This window comes from Microcebus murinus, unplaced genomic scaffold, assembly GCF_040939455.1.
Source record: "Microcebus murinus isolate Inina unplaced genomic scaffold, M.murinus_Inina_mat1.0 scaf007_hap2_Mmur4.0, whole genome shotgun sequence".
Taxonomy (NCBI): Eukaryota; Metazoa; Chordata; class Mammalia; order Primates; family Cheirogaleidae; genus Microcebus; species Microcebus murinus.
Genome location: NW_027438953.1, coordinates 735,860 through 752,141, shown reverse-complemented (window position 1 = coordinate 752,141; position 16,282 = coordinate 735,860). Strand labels below are relative to the sequence as shown.

The following is a 16,282-nucleotide window of genomic DNA, read 5'->3' as shown; positions in this document are numbered from 1 at the left end:
GCCGCGGAGGTGGGGACCGCCTCCTGATGGGGACGTACACGCAGCTCTCCACGTCGGATTCCGGGGCTCTCTGTCCTGCCCGAAGGCCCAGCTGGCCTGCGGGTCCTTAGAGTGGCAAAAACATCCGAAAACTGAGATTGAGGGTCCGGTGGGTGTCTGCACTTTTGTGCTGGGCACCCCAGGGAGGCCCGGGGGCTGGCTGGACAACGTGGTCTGCTGGGCGGGGGGGTTGGAGGAGCAACTGATGCCCTTTGCACTTCGGGTAGCAAGAGTCTGAGGTGTCTCTGAGCCCTGTGCCCTGTGGGGGGGGGCGGGGGGGAGGAGGAGGAGGAGGAGGAGGAGGAGGAGGAGGTGGGAAGGGCCGGGGCCTGCAGTCCTGTTCCCGGGGTGGCACGGCAAGTGGCCTCTTCCACAGGCTGCTTGGCCTGGGCTCCCTGCACCTGGGCCTTTGGAGGACCGGCCCTGTGCTTGCCAACACTTCCTGCAGGGACCCAGAGCTGGGAGGTGGCATCTCTCAGCCCTGGGTCGGGCAGAGCCCCAGCAGGCCATGCCCACAACCTCTCTCAGCACCGGTCCCCCAGAAGGCTCCTTTGGGACCAGGATTCTCTTGCGGTGACTCTTTAAGGTCTGGCCCCTGGATGGAGGGGCACCAGGAGTAGAGGAGCAGGAAGGGGAAGGGGGTGGCCATGCGAGGGGACACTTTGAGGCCGAGTCCCAGCTTCAGCCTGATCCTCCTGGGAACCCCGCTCTGAGACAAGGAGCCGGGCTTCGCATTCCCACAGCAGCCAGTCGTGGGCTGAGGACACCTGGGGCGTTGGGAACTCCCTGGCTTCTCCTTGGTTTAACATCTGGAGCTGCTTGTGAATCGCGCCGCCACACACACCCGAGCGCAGGTGTCTTCCGCACAGACTGCGGGCCTCGCTCTTCTGAATGCCGCTAGCTCGCCACCCACCCACGGGTGAACCTGGTCAGGGTGCTTTCTCTAAGGGGCAGACTCTTTTCCGGGCGGGCTACCGGTGTCTCTGTTTGCTCGTTTCTTTCTTCCATTTCGGGAAAGTCTTCCTTGCTGGGTGTGGAAATCTCCTATGCCTTCCCTCGCCTATTCTGTCAGCTTTCAAATTCTCTTTCAGTTGCCACCCTCACAGATGGATTAGGAAACTCTTTCCGGTGCACTCATTAGTGAAATGACCTCAAGGAAGCTGGAATCCAATATCTAATGGCCGATTTTTAGCGAGTCCACACGCCAGGGTGGTCGGGGTCCAATGCAGCCCCGGCCAGGCCCAGGCCCCTTGGACTGGGCCACAGGAGGACACGGAGGAGGGTCCCGGCCCCCACGAAGCGGTGCCGGCAGTTCTCCACGGGCTTGGGCGTTTTCCAGAGGTAGGAGATGGAGGGGACTGATTTCTTCAGCGCCCCCCAAACCACGCCACCCCACCCCACCCATGGGACACATCCCCAGAGAGAGACGCCCCATACACTGGCTGTGCCCCAGCCCTGGCCCGGGGGAATAGGCGGCAGCCCACCCACAGGGCGAGGGGGGGGGCGCAGCTGAAAGGGGTTGTGGGGGAGGGCGGCCCCTGGCTGGGGTCAAAGGGCGAGCGTCCCGCGCGTGCGCAGTCAGCGGCAGGCAGCGACGCGCTGGGGGTGGGCAGCGGGTAGGTGAAGGAGGCCGGGCGAGGAGACGAGGGAGGCTGGGAGGGCTCCACCTTGGCGAGTCCAGCCGTGGAGGCGCATCTTGTGTGAGTGTGAGTGAGTGTGAGTGTGTGTGTGTGTGTATACAGAGACAGCCCCCCGCCCCGCCCCGCCCCGCCCATCACCCCCGTCCCTGGGAGCCCGCGGGACCCGGCCGGCGAACTCAACCGGCCCGGCCCGGCGCGGGGCCTGGGGCGGGAGGCGGCGGCGGGGAAGCCCAGAGAGGCTCGGCTTCTTGAGCGGGGCAGGGGCGCCCTCCGCCGCCGTCTAGGGCCACACCACCCTGAACGCCCCCGATCTCGTCTGGTCTCGGAAGCTAAGCAGGGTCGGGCCCGGTTAGTACTTGGATGGGAGACCGCCTGGGAATACCGGGTGCCACAGGCTGCTGCTTTTTTTTTTTTTTTTTTTTGCCTCTTGTTCTGTCCCCTTTCTGGGAGCGCGGCGGCGGCCCGGGGTGGGGGTCACCCCCACCCTCAGCGCCCGCCCGCGGTGCCTGGCGCCCCAGCCCGCACCGTGGGGCCTCCTCTTGTCCCAAGCCGCGACACCGCCGCCACGCGGCAGCATGCGTGGCATCTGGACTGTCAGGTCTCAGACCAAAGGTCTGCTCTGTGGGAACCGACACGCTGGAGGAAACCTTGAGAGTCTGAGAGGGGAGGGAGTTCCAGAAGAAGGCCAGGATGTCATTTTGAAGGAGTATGTGACCAGAACTCGTCCCGTTGCTTTTGGGGTTCTATGGGCTACACGCAGGAATCTTTGGTGGTGGCACCTGATGTTGGGGGATCCGGAGTCACACCCAGACCTGCTCCACAGGCCTCCTTTTACTTTTCTCTTCGGATTCATTATTTTTAAAAAGTGTCTCTTACCTCTGTTATTGCATTTTCTTTTCTCTCTCTTTTCAAGCAGATGATGGGAGTACAAGTATTCAGGTGACATGTGTTGCCCGTGCCCCCCTCCCCCCTGTGTTCTCATTCATATACCTCTCATGTTGTTCCAGCGTATTGTGGGGGTACCAGTGTTAAGGTCGGGTACAGTTGCCCTCTCCAAGCCTCCCCCCTGGGGTCAGAGCTTCAAGTGCGCCCATCCCCCAGTCGCTGCGCACCCACCCCATTCCTAATGGATGTGGATGCCCATCCCCTCCCCCCACCCGCCCGACACCCACCCGATGAAGGTGATTCCTCTCCGTCCACTTAGGTGTCCATCCGTTTGTACCAATTTGCTGGTGAGCGCGCTCACGTGGTGCTCGTGTGTCCATTCTTGGGATACCTGGCTTACTGGAACGGGTTCCAGCTCTGGCCAGGAGAACACGAGAGGTGCCCTCTCACCGCTGCTCCTCACAGCCGAATGGCACTCCGTGGTGTCCACGCGCCACATTTTATTAATGCACTCCTGGATGGATGGGCACTCGGGTCGCTTCCACGTCTTTGCGATTGTGAATTGTGCCCTAACTGTCACCCTACCCCTTACCCAGCCCGTCTCCTCTGCCCCTGCCTGACGCACTCCTCCCCGGCCAGGCCCGTCACTGTCCTGGGCCCCCGCCTGACCGGCTCCTCCCCGCCCGGCCTGTCACCGTCCTCTGCCCCTGCCTGACATGCTCCTTCCCGCCCGGCCTCTCACCGTCCTCGGCCCCTGCCTGACCGGCTCCTCCGTCGCCTGGGCCTTCCAAGGGCTTGGTGTGGACGCTGCTTCCAGGAAGCCCTCCAGAAACCCGGCAGCAGGGTGGCCGCAGCAGTCTCCAGCAGCCGTCCCTAAGTCGAGTGCGGGGGGACGTGCCCCCGCTGTGCCGAGGGGGCCCAGCCTGGTGTCTTCCCTGAGGCCCTGCGGCTGCCGGCTGGGCTGCCGCTCCCCGCAAGGGGAGAGCCGCGGAGGTGGGGACCGCCTCCTGATGGGGACGTACGTACACGCAGCTCTCCACGTCGGATCCCGGGGCTCTCTGTCCTGCCCGAAGGCCCAGCGGGCCTGCGGGTCCTTAGAGTGGCAAAAACATCCGAAAGCTGAGACTGAGGGTCCGGTGGGTGTCTGCACTTTTGTGCTGGGCACCCCAGGGAGGCCCGGGGGCTGGCTGGACAACGTGGTCTGCTGGGCGGGGGGCTTGGAGGAGCAACTGATGCCCTTTGCACCTTGGGTAGCAAGAGTCTGAGGTGTCTCTGAGCCCTGTGCCATGTCCGGGGGGGGGTGGTGCGGGGGGGGGGGAGGAGGAGGAGGAGGAGGTGGGAAGGGCCGGGGCCTGCAGTCCTGTTCCCGGGGTGGCACGGCAAGTGGCTTCTTCCACAGGCTGCTTGGCCTGGGCTCCCTGCACCTGGGCCTTTGGGGGACTGGCCCTGTGCTTGCCAACACTTCCTGCAGGGACCCAGAGCTGGGAGGTGGCATCTCTCAGCCCTGGGTCGGGCAGAGCCCCAGCGGGCCATGCCCACAACCTCTCTCAGCACGGGTCCCCCAGAAGGCTCCTTTGGGACCAGGATTCTCTTGCGGTGACTCTTTAAGGTCTGGCCCCTGGATGGAGGGGCACCAGGAGTAGAGGAGCAGGAAGGGGAAGGGGGTGGCCATGCGAGGGGACACTTTGAGGCCAAGTCCCAGCTTCAGCCTGATCCTCCTGGGAACCCCGCTCTGAGACAAGGAGCCGGGCTTCGCATTCCCACAGCAGCCAGTCGTGGGCTGAGGACACCTGGGGCCTTGGGAACTCCCTGGCTTCTCCTTGGTTTAACATCTAGAGCTGCTTGTGAATCGGGCCGCCACACACACCCGAGTGCAGGTGTCTTCCGCACAGACTGCGGGCCTCGCTCTTCTGAACGCCGCTAGCTCGCCACCCACCCACGGGTGAACCTGGTCAGGGTGCTTTCTCTCGGGGGCAGACTCTTTTCCGGGCGGGCTACCGGTGTCTCTGTTTGCTCGTTTCTTTCTTCCATTTCGGGAAAGGCTTCCTTGCTGGGTGTGGAAATCTCCTATGCCTTCCCTCGCCTATTCTGTCAGCTTTCAAATTCTCTTTCAGTTGCCACCCTCACACATGGATTAGGAAACTCTTTCCGGTGCACTCATTAGTGAAATGACCTCAATGAAGCTGGAATCCAATATCTAATGGCCGATTTTTAGCGAGTCCACACGCCAGGGTGGTTGGGGTCCAATGCAGCCCCGGCCAGGCCCAGGCCCCTTGGACTGGGCCACAGGAGGACACAGAGGAGGGTCCCGGCCCCCACGAAGCGGTGCCGGCGGTTCTCCACGGGCTTGGGCGTTTTCCAGAGGTAGGAGATGGAGGGGACTGATTTCTTCAGCGCCCCACAAACCACGCCACCCCACCCCACCCATGGGACACATCCCCAGAGAGAGACGCCCCATACACTGGCTCCCCTCCCCCTTGCGCTGTGCCCCAGCCCTGGCCCGGGGGAATAGGCGGCAGCCCACCCACAGGGCGAGGCCGGGCGCAGCTGAAAGGGGTTGTGGGGGAGGGCGGCCCCTGGCTGGGGTCAAAGGGCGAGCGCCCCGCGCGCTCGCGCGTGCGCAGTCAGCGTCAGCGGCGGCGACGCGCCGGGGGTGGGCAGCGGGTAGGTGAAGGAGGCCGGGCGAGGAGACGAGGGGGGCTGGGAGGGCTCCACCTTGGCGAGTCCAGCCGTGGAGGCGCATCTTGTGTGAGTGTGAGTGAGTGTGAGTGTGTGTGTGTGTGTATAGAGAGACAGCCCCCCGCCCCGCCCCGCCCATCACCCCCCGTCCCTGGGAGCCCGCGGGACCCGGCCGGCGAACTCAACAGGCCCGGCCCGGCCCGGCGCGGGGCCTGGGGCGGGAGGCGGCGGCGGGGGGAAAGCGCAGAGAGGCTCGGCTTCTTGAGCGGGGCAGGGGCGCCCTCCGCCGCCGTCTAGGGCCACACCACCCTGAACGCCCCGGATCTCGTCTGGTCTCGGAAGCTAAGCAGGGTGGGGCCCGGTTAGTACTTGGATGGGAGACCGCCTGGGAATACCGGGTGCCACAGGCTGCTTCTTTTTTTTTTTTTTTTTTTTGCCTCTTGTTCTGTCCCCTTTCTGGGAGCGCGGCGGCGGCCCGGGGTGGGGGTGACCCCAACCCTCAGCGCCCGCCGCGGTGCCTGGCGCCCCAGCCCGCACCGTGGGTCCTCCTCTTGTCCCAAGCCGCGACACCGCCGCCACGCGGCAGCATGCGTGGCATCTGGACTGTCAGGTCTCAGACCAAAGGTCTGCTCTGTGGGAACCGACACGCTGGAGGAAACCTTGAGAGTCTGAGAGGGGAGGGAGTTCCAGAAGAAGGCCAGGATGTCATTTTGAGGGAGTATGTGACCAGAACTCGTCCCGTTGCTTTTGGGGGTTCTATGGGCTCCACGCAGGAATCTTTGGTGGTGGCACCTGATGTTGGGGGATCCGGAGTCACACCCAGACCTGCTCCACAGGCCTCCTTTTACTTTTCTCTTCGGATTCATTATTTTTAAAAAGTGTCTCTTACCTCTGTTATTGCATTTTCTTTTCTCTCTCTTTTCAAGCAGATGATGGGAGTACAAGTATTCAGGTGACATGTGTTGCCCGTGCCCCCCTCCCCCCTGTGTTCTCATTCATATACCTCTCATGTTGTTCCAGCGTATTGTGGGGGTACCAGTGTTAAGGTCGGGTACAGTTGCCCTCTCCAAGCCTCCCCCCTGGGGTCAGAGCTTCAAGTGCGCCCATCCCCCAGTCGCTGCGCACCCACCCCATTCCTAATGGATGTGGATGCCCATCCCCTCCCCCCACCCGCCCGACACCCACCCGATGAAGGTGATTCCTCTCCGTCCACTTAGGTGTCCATCCGTTCGTACCAATTTGCTGGTGAGCGCGCTCACGTGGTGCTCGTGTGTCCATTCTTGGGATACCTGGCTTACTGGAACGGGTTCCAGCTCTGGCCAGGAGAACACGAGAGGTGCCCTCTCACCGCTGCTCCTCACAGCCGAATGGCACTCCGTGGTGTCCACGCGCCACATTTTATTAATGCACTCCTGGATGGATGGGCACTCGGGTCGCTTCCACGTCTTTGCGATTGTGAATTGTGCCCTAACTGTCACCCTACCCCTTACCCAGCCCGTCTCCTCTGCCCCTGCCTGACGCACTCCTCCCCGGCCAGGCCCGTCACTGTCCTGGGCCCCCGCCTGACCGGCTCCTCCCCGCCCGGCCTGTCACCGTCCTCTGCCCCTGCCTGACATGCTCCTTCCCGCCCGGCCTCTCACCGTCCTCGGCCCCTGCCTGACCGGCTCCTCCGTCGCCTGGGCCTTCCAAGGGCTTGGTGTGGACGCTGCTTCCAGGAAGCCCTCCAGAAACCCGGCAGCAGGGTGGCCGCAGCAGTCTCCAGCAGCCGTCCCTAAGTCGAGTGCGGGGGGGACGTGCCCCCGCTGTGCCGAGGGGGCCCAGCCTGGTGTCTTCCCTGAGGCCCTGCGGCTGCCGGCTGGGCTGCCGCTCCCCGCAAGGGGAGAGCCGCGGAGGTGGGGACCGCCTCCTGATGGGGACGTACGTACACGCAGCTCTCCACGTCGGATCCCGGGGCTCTCTGTCCTGCCCGAAGGCCCAGCGGGCCTGCGGGTCCTTAGAGTGGCAAAAACATCCGAAAGCTGAGACTGAGGGTCCGGTGGGTGTCTGCACTTTTGTGCTGGGCACCCCAGGGAGGCCCGGGGGCTGGCTGGACAACGTGGTCTGCTGGGCGGGGGGCTTGGAGGAGCAACTGATGCCCTTTGCACCTTGGGTAGCAAGAGTCTGAGGTGTCTCTGAGCCCTGTGCCATGTCCGGGGGGGGGAGGTGCGGGGGGGGGGAGGAGGAGGAGGAGGAGGTGGGAAGGGCCGGGGCCTGCAGTCCTGTTCCCGGGGTGGCACGGCAAGTGGCTTCTTCCACAGGCTGCTTGGCCTGGGCTCCCTGCACCTGGGCCTTTGGGGGACTGGCCCTGTGCTTGCCAACACTTCCTGCAGGGACCCAGAGCTGGGAGGTGGCATCTCTCAGCCCTGGGTCGGGCAGAGCCCCAGCGGGCCATGCCCACAACCTCTCTCAGCACGGGTCCCCCAGAAGGCTCCTTTGGGACCAGGATTCTCTTGCGGTGACTCTTTAAGGTCTGGCCCCTGGATGGAGGGGCACCAGGAGTAGAGGAGCAGGAAGGGGAAGGGGGTGGCCATGCGAGGGGACACTTTGAGGCCAAGTCCCAGCTTCAGCCTGATCCTCCTGGGAACCCCGCTCTGAGACAAGGAGCCGGGCTTCGCATTCCCACAGCAGCCAGTCGTGGGCTGAGGACACCTGGGGCCTTGGGAACTCCCTGGCTTCTCCTTGGTTTAACATCTAGAGCTGCTTGTGAATCGGGCCGCCACACACACCCGAGTGCAGGTGTCTTCCGCACAGACTGCGGGCCTCGCTCTTCTGAACGCCGCTAGCTCGCCACCCACCCACGGGTGAACCTGGTCAGGGTGCTTTCTCTCGGGGGCAGACTCTTTTCCGGGCGGGCTACCGGTGTCTCTGTTTGCTCGTTTCTTTCTTCCATTTCGGGAAAGGCTTCCTTGCTGGGTGTGGAAATCTCCTATGCCTTCCCTCGCCTATTCTGTCAGCTTTCAAATTCTCTTTCAGTTGCCACCCTCACACATGGATTAGGAAACTCTTTCCGGTGCACTCATTAGTGAAATGACCTCAATGAAGCTGGAATCCAATATCTAATGGCCGATTTTTAGCGAGTCCACACGCCAGGGTGGTTGGGGTCCAATGCAGCCCCGGCCAGGCCCAGGCCCCTTGGACTGGGCCACAGGAGGACACAGAGGAGGGTCCCGGCCCCCACGAAGCGGTGCCGGCGGTTCTCCACGGGCTTGGGCGTTTTCCAGAGGTAGGAGATGGAGGGGACTGATTTCTTCAGCGCCCCACAAACCACGCCACCCCACCCCACCCATGGGACACATCCCCAGAGAGAGACGCCCCATACACTGGCTCCCCTCCCCCTTGCGCTGTGCCCCAGCCCTGGCCCGGGGGAATAGGCGGCAGCCCACCCACAGGGCGAGGCCGGGCGCAGCTGAAAGGGGTTGTGGGGGAGGGCGGCCCCTGGCTGGGGTCAAAGGGCGAGCGCCCCGCGCGCTCGCGCGTGCGCAGTCAGCGTCAGCGGCGGCGACGCGCCGGGGGTGGGCAGCGGGTAGGTGAAGGAGGCCGGGCGAGGAGACGAGGGGGGCTGGGAGGGCTCCACCTTGGCGAGTCCAGCCGTGGAGGCGCATCTTGTGTGAGTGTGAGTGAGTGTGAGTGTGTGTGTGTGTGTATAGAGAGACAGCCCCCCGCCCCGCCCCGCCCATCACCCCCCGTCCCTGGGAGCCCGCGGGACCCGGCCGGCGAACTCAACAGGCCCGGCCCGGCCCGGCGCGGGGCCTGGGGCGGGAGGCGGCGGCGGGGGGAAAGCGCAGAGAGGCTCGGCTTCTTGAGCGGGGCAGGGGCGCCCTCCGCCGCCGTCTAGGGCCACACCACCCTGAACGCCCCGGATCTCGTCTGGTCTCGGAAGCTAAGCAGGGTGGGGCCCGGTTAGTACTTGGATGGGAGACCGCCTGGGAATACCGGGTGCCACAGGCTGCTTCTTTTTTTTTTTTTTTTTTTTGCCTCTTGTTCTGTCCCCTTTCTGGGAGCGCGGCGGCGGCCCGGGGTGGGGGTGACCCCAACCCTCAGCGCCCGCCGCGGTGCCTGGCGCCCCAGCCCGCACCGTGGGTCCTCCTCTTGTCCCAAGCCGCGACACCGCCGCCACGCGGCAGCATGCGTGGCATCTGGACTGTCAGGTCTCAGACCAAAGGTCTGCTCTGTGGGAACCGACACGCTGGAGGAAACCTTGAGAGTCTGAGAGGGGAGGGAGTTCCAGAAGAAGGCCAGGATGTCATTTTGAGGGAGTATGTGACCAGAACTCGTCCCGTTGCTTTTGGGGGTTCTATGGGCTCCACGCAGGAATCTTTGGTGGTGGCACCTGATGTTGGGGGATCCGGAGTCACACCCAGACCTGCTCCACAGGCCTCCTTTTACTTTTCTCTTCGGATTCATTATTTTTAAAAAGTGTCTCTTACCTCTGTTATTGCATTTTCTTTTCTCTCTCTTTTCAAGCAGATGATGGGAGTACAAGTATTCAGGTGACATGTGTTGCCCGTGCCCCCCTCCCCCCTGTGTTCTCATTCATATACCTCTCATGTTGTTCCAGCGTATTGTGGGGGTACCAGTGTTAAGGTCGGGTACAGTTGCCCTCTCCAAGCCTCCCCCCTGGGGTCAGAGCTTCAAGTGCGCCCATCCCCCAGTCGCTGCGCACCCACCCCATTCCTAATGGATGTGGATGCCCATCCCCTCCCCCCACCCGCCCGACACCCACCCGATGAAGGTGATTCCTCTCCGTCCACTTAGGTGTCCATCCGTTCGTACCAATTTGCTGGTGAGCGCGCTCACGTGGTGCTCGTGTGTCCATTCTTGGGATACCTGGCTTACTGGAACGGGTTCCAGCTCTGGCCAGGAGAACACGAGAGGTGCCCTCTCACCGCTGCTCCTCACAGCCGAATGGCACTCCGTGGTGTCCACACGCCACATTTTATTAATGCACTCCTGGATGGATGGGCACTCGGGTCGCTTCCACGTCTTTGCGATTGTGAATTGTGCCCTAACTGTCACCCTACACCTTACCCAGCCCGTCTCCTCTGCCCCTGCCTGACGCACTCCTCCCCGGCCAGGCCCGTCACTGTCCTGGGCCCCCGCCTGACCGGCTCCTCCCCGCCCGGCCTGTCACCGTCCTCTGCCCCTGCCTGACATGCTCCTTCCCGCCCGGCCTCTCACCGTCCTCGGCCCCTGCCTGACCGGCTCCTCCGTCGCCTGGGCCTTCCAAGGGCTTGGTGTGGACGCTGCTTCCAGGAAGCCCTCCAGAAACCCGGCAGCAGGGTGGCCGCAGCAGTCTCCAGCAGCCGTCCCTAAGTCGAGTGCGGGGGGGACGTGCCCCCGCTGTGCCGAGGGGGCCCAGCCTGGTGTCTTCCCTGAGGCCCTGCGGCTGCCGGCTGGGCTGCCGCTCCCCGCAAGGGGAGAGCCGCGGAGGTGGGGACCGCCTCCTGATGGGGACGTACGTACACGCAGCTCTCCACGTCGGATCCCGGGGCTCTCTGTCCTGCCCGAAGGCCCAGCGGGCCTGCGGGTCCTTAGAGTGGCAAAAACATCCGAAAGCTGAGACTGAGGGTCCGGTGGGTGTCTGCACTTTTGTGCTGGGCACCCCAGGGAGGCCCGGGGGCTGGCTGGACAACGTGGTCTGCTGGGCGGGGGGCTTGGAGGAGCAACTGATGCCCTTTGCACCTTGGGTAGCAAGAGTCTGAGGTGTCTCTGAGCCCTGTGCCATGTCCGGGGGGGGGGAGGTGCGGGGGGGGGGAGGAGGAGGAGGAGGAGGTGGGAAGGGCCGGGGCCTGCAGTCCTGTTCCCGGGGTGGCACGGCAAGTGGCTTCTTCCACAGGCTGCTTGGCCTGGGCTCCCTGCACCTGGGCCTTTGGGGGACTGGCCCTGTGCTTGCCAACACTTCCTGCAGGGACCCAGAGCTGGGAGGTGGCATCTCTCAGCCCTGGGTCGGGCAGAGCCCCAGCGGGCCATGCCCACAACCTCTCTCAGCACGGGTCCCCCAGAAGGCTCCTTTGGGACCAGGATTCTCTTGCGGTGACTCTTTAAGGTCTGGCCCCTGGATGGAGGGGCACCAGGAGTAGAGGAGCAGGAAGGGGAAGGGGGTGGCCATGCGAGGGGACACTTTGAGGCCAAGTCCCAGCTTCAGCCTGATCCTCCTGGGAACCCCGCTCTGAGACAAGGAGCCGGGCTTCGCATTCCCACAGCAGCCAGTCGTGGGCTGAGGACACCTGGGGCCTTGGGAACTCCCTGGCTTCTCCTTGGTTTAACATCTAGAGCTGCTTGTGAATCGGGCCGCCACACACACCCGAGTGCAGGTGTCTTCCGCACAGACTGCGGGCCTCGCTCTTCTGAACGCCGCTAGCTCGCCACCCACCCACGGGTGAACCTGGTCAGGGTGCTTTCTCTCGGGGGCAGACTCTTTTCCGGGCGGGCTACCGGTGTCTCTGTTTGCTCGTTTCTTTCTTCCATTTCGGGAAAGGCTTCCTTGCTGGGTGTGGAAATCTCCTATGCCTTCCCTCGCCTATTCTGTCAGCTTTCAAATTCTCTTTCAGTTGCCACCCTCACACATGGATTAGGAAACTCTTTCCGGTGCACTCATTAGTGAAATGACCTCAATGAAGCTGGAATCCAATATCTAATGGCCGATTTTTAGCGAGTCCACACGCCAGGGTGGTTGGGGTCCAATGCAGCCCCGGCCAGGCCCAGGCCCCTTGGACTGGGCCACAGGAGGACACAGAGGAGGGTCCCGGCCCCCACGAAGCGGTGCCGGCGGTTCTCCACGGGCTTGGGCGTTTTCCAGAGGTAGGAGATGGAGGGGACTGATTTCTTCAGCGCCCCACAAACCACGCCACCCCACCCCACCCATGGGACACATCCCCAGAGAGAGACGCCCCATACACTGGCTCCCCTCCCCCTTGTGCTGTGCCCCAGCCCTGGCCCGGGGGAATAGGCGGCAGCCCACCCACAGGGCGAGGCCGGGCGCAGCTGAAAGGGGTTGTGGGGGAGGGCGGCCCCTGGCTGGGGTCAAAGGGCGAGCGCCCCGCGCGCTCGCGCGTGCGCAGTCAGCGTCAGCGGCGGCGACGCGCTGGGGGTGGGCAGCGGGTAGGTGAAGGAGGCGGGGCGAGGAGACGAGGGGGGCTGGGAGGGCTCCACCTTGGCGAGTCCAGCCGTGGAGGCGCATCTTGTGTGAGTGTGAGTGAGTGTGAGTGTGTGTGTGTGTGTATAGAGAGACAGCCCCCCGCCCCGCCCCGCCCATCACCCCCCGTCCCTGGGAGCCCGCGGGACCCGGCCGGCGAACTCAACAGGCCCGGCCCGGCCCGGCGCGGGGCCTGGGGCGGGAGGCGGCGGCGGGGGGAAAGCGCAGAGAGGCTCGGCTTCTTGAGCGGGGCAGGGGCGCCCTCCGCCGCCGTCTAGGGCCACACCACCCTGAACGCCCCGGATCTCGTCTGGTCTCGGAAGCTAAGCAGGGTGGGGCCCGGTTAGTACTTGGATGGGAGACCGCCTGGGAATACCGGGTGCCACAGGCTGCTTCTTTTTTTTTTTTTTTTTTTTTTTTTTTTTTTTTTTTGCCTCTTGTTCTGTCCCCTTTCTGGGAGCGCGGCGGCGGCCCGGGGTGGGGGTGACCCCAACCCTCAGTGCCCGCCGCGGTGCCTGGCGCCCCAGCCCGCACCGTGGGTCCTCCTCTTGTCCCAAGCCGCGACACCGCCGCCACGCGGCAGCATGCGTGGCATCTGGACTGTCAGGTCTCAGACCAAAGGTCTGCTCTGTGGGAACCGACACGCTGGAGGAAACCTTGAGAGTCTGAGAGGGGAGGGAGTTCCAGAAGAAGGCCAGGATGTCATTTTGAGGGAGTATGTGACCAGAACTCGTCCCGTTGCTTTTGGGGGTTCTATGGGCTCCACGCAGGAATCTTTGGTGGTGGCACCTGATGTTGGGGGATCCGGAGTCACACCCAGACCTGCTCCACAGGCCTCCTTTTACTTTTCTCTTCGGATTCATTATTTTTAAAAAGTGTCTCTTACCTCTGTTATTGCATTTTCTTTTCTCTCTCTTTTCAAGCAGATGATGGGAGTACAAGTATTCAGGTGACATGTGTTGCCCGTGCCCCCCTCCCCCCTGTGTTCTCATTCATATACCTCTCATGTTGTTCCAGCGTATTGTGGGGGTACCAGTGTTAAGGTCGGGTACAGTTGCCCTCTCCAAGCCTCCCCCCTGGGGTCAGAGCTTCAAGTGCGCCCATCCCCCAGTCGCTGCGCACCCACCCCATTCCTAATGGATGTGGATGCCCATCCCCTCCCCCCACCCGCCCGACACCCACCCGATGAAGGTGATTCCTCTCCGTCCACTTAGGTGTCCATCCGTTCGTACCAATTTGCTGGTGAGCGCGCTCACGTGGTGCTCGTGTGTCCATTCTTGGGATACCTGGCTTACTGGAACGGGTTCCAGCTCTGGCCAGGAGAACACGAGAGGTGCCCTCTCACCGCTGCTCCTCACAGCCGAATGGCACTCCGTGGTGTCCACGCGCCACATTTTATTAATGCACTCCTGGATGGATGGGCACTCGGGTCGCTTCCACGTCTTTGCGATTGTGAATTGTGCCCTAACTGTCACCCTACCCCTTACCCAGCCCGTCTCCTCTGCCCCTGCCTGACGCACTCCTCCCCGGCCAGGCCCGTCACTGTCCTGGGCCCCCGCCTGACCGGCTCCTCCCCGCCCGGCCTGTCACCGTCCTCTGCCCCTGCCTGACATGCTCCTTCCCGCCCGGCCTCTCACCGTCCTCGGCCCCTGCCTGACCGGCTCCTCCGTCGCCTGGGCCTTCCAAGGGCTTGGTGTGGACGCTGCTTCCAGGAAGCCCTCCAGAAACCCGGCAGCAGGGTGGCCGCAGCAGTCTCCAGCAGCCGTCCCTAAGTCGAGTGCGGGGGGACGTGCCCCCGCTGTGCCGAGGGGGCCCAGCCTGGTGTCTTCCCTGAGGCCCTGCGGCTGCCGGCTGGGCTGCCGCTCCCCGCAAGGGGAGAGCCGCGGAGGTGGGGACCGCCTCCTGATGGGGACGTACGTACACGCAGCTCTCCACGTCGGATCCCGGGGCTCTCTGTCCTGCCCGAAGGCCCAGCGGGCCTGCGGGTCCTTAGAGTGGCAAAAACATCCGAAAGCTGAGACTGAGGGTCCGGTGGGTGTCTGCACTTTTGTGCTGGGCACCCCAGGGAGGCCCGGGGGCTGGCTGGACAACGTGGTCTGCTGGGCGGGGGGCTTGGAGGAGCAACTGATGCCCTTTGCACCTTGGGTAGCAAGAGTCTGAGGTGTCTCTGAGCCCTGTGCCATGTCCGGGGGGGTGGTGGTGCGGGGGGGGGGGGAGGAGGAGGAGGAGGAGGTGGGAAGGGCCGGGGCCTGCAGTCCTGTTCCCGGGGTGGCACGGCAAGTGGCTTCTTCCACAGGCTGCTTGGCCTGGGCTCCCTGCACCTGGGCCTTTGGGGGACTGGCCCTGTGCTTGCCAACACTTCCTGCAGGGACCCAGAGCTGGGAGGTGGCATCTCTCAGCCCTGGGTCGGGCAGAGCCCCAGCGGGCCATGCCCACAACCTCTCTCAGCACGGGTCCCCCAGAAGGCTCCTTTGGGACCAGGATTCTCTTGCGGTGACTCTTTAAGGTCTGGCCCCTGGATGGAGGGGCACCAGGAGTAGAGGAGCAGGAAGGGGAAGGGGGTGGCCATGCGAGGGGACACTTTGAGGCCAAGTCCCAGCTTCAGCCTGATCCTCCTGGGAACCCCGCTCTGAGACAAGGAGCCGGGCTTCGCATTCCCACAGCAGCCAGTCGTGGGCTGAGGACACCTGGGGCCTTGGGAACTCCCTGGCTTCTCCTTGGTTTAACATCTAGAGCTGCTTGTGAATCGGGCCGCCACACACACCCGAGTGCAGGTGTCTTCCGCACAGACTGCGGGCCTCGCTCTTCTGAACGCCGCTAGCTCGCCACCCACCCACGGGTGAACCTGGTCAGGGTGCTTTCTCTCGGGGGCAGACTCTTTTCCGGGGGGGCTACCGGTGTCTCTGTTTGCTCGTTTCTTTCTTCCATTTCGGGAAAGGCTTCCTTGCTGGGTGTGGAAATCTCCTATGCCTTCCCTCGCCTATTCTGTCAGCTTTCAAATTCTCTTTCAGTTGCCACCCTCACACATGGATTAGGAAACTCTTTCCGGTGCACTCATTAGTGAAATGACCTCAATGAAGCTGGAATCCAATATCTAATGGCCGATTTTTAGCGAGTCCACACGCCAGGGTGGTTGGGGTCCAATGCAGCCCCGGCCAGGCCCAGGCCCCTTGGACTGGGCCACAGGAGGACACAGAGGAGGGTCCCGGCCCCCACGAAGCGGTGCCGGCGGTTCTCCACGGGCTTGGGCGTTTTCCAGAGGTAGGAGATGGAGGGGACTGATTTCTTCAGCGCCCCACAAACCACGCCACCCCACCCCACCCATGGGACACATCCCCAGAGAGAGACGCCCCATACACTGGCTCCCCTCCCCCTTGCGCTGTGCCCCAGCCCTGGCCCGGGGGAATAGGCGGCAGCCCACCCACAGGGCGAGGCCGGGCGCAGCTGAAAGGGGTTGTGGGGGAGGGCGGCCCCTGGCTGGGGTCAAAGGGCGAGCGCCCCGCGCGCTCGCGCGTGCGCAGTCAGCGTCAGCGGCGGCGACGCGCCGGGGGTGGGCAGCGGGTAGGTGAAGGAGGCCGGGCGAGGAGACGAGGGGGGCTGGGAGGGCTCCACCTTGGCGAGTCCAGCCGTGGAGGCGCATCTTGTGTGAGTGTGAGTGAGTGTGAGTGTGTGTGTGTGTGTATAGAGAGACAGCCCCCCGCCCCGCCCCGCCCATCACCCCCCGTCCCTGGGAGCCCGCGGGACCCGGCCGGCGAACTCAACAGGCCCGGCCCGGCCCGGCGCGGGGCCTGGGGCGGGAGGCGGCGGCGGGGGGAAAGCGCAGAGAGGCTCGGCTTCTTGAGCGGGGCAGGGGCGCCCTCCGCCG

General features: G+C 64.0%; 1 non-coding gene and 3 pseudogenes across 1 annotated transcript; all 4 read left to right on the top strand.

Annotated features, from left to right (window-relative positions):
* Positions 1-1,957: 1,957 nt before the first annotated feature.
* Positions 1,958-2,076, top strand: LOC142866753 (5S ribosomal RNA). The gene has a single exon (XR_012916583.1). It is a non-coding gene; the product is annotated as a 5S ribosomal RNA (ribosomal RNA).
* A 3,458-nt stretch (positions 2,077-5,534) lies between these two features.
* On the top strand, positions 5,535-5,653 carry LOC142866838 (uncharacterized; annotated as a pseudogene).
* A 3,458-nt stretch (positions 5,654-9,111) lies between these two features.
* Positions 9,112-9,230, top strand: LOC142866837 (uncharacterized; annotated as a pseudogene).
* Positions 9,231-12,689: 3,459 nt separating this feature from the next.
* On the top strand, positions 12,690-12,808 carry LOC142866836 (uncharacterized; annotated as a pseudogene).
* The last annotated feature ends 3,474 nt before the right edge of the window (positions 12,809-16,282 follow it).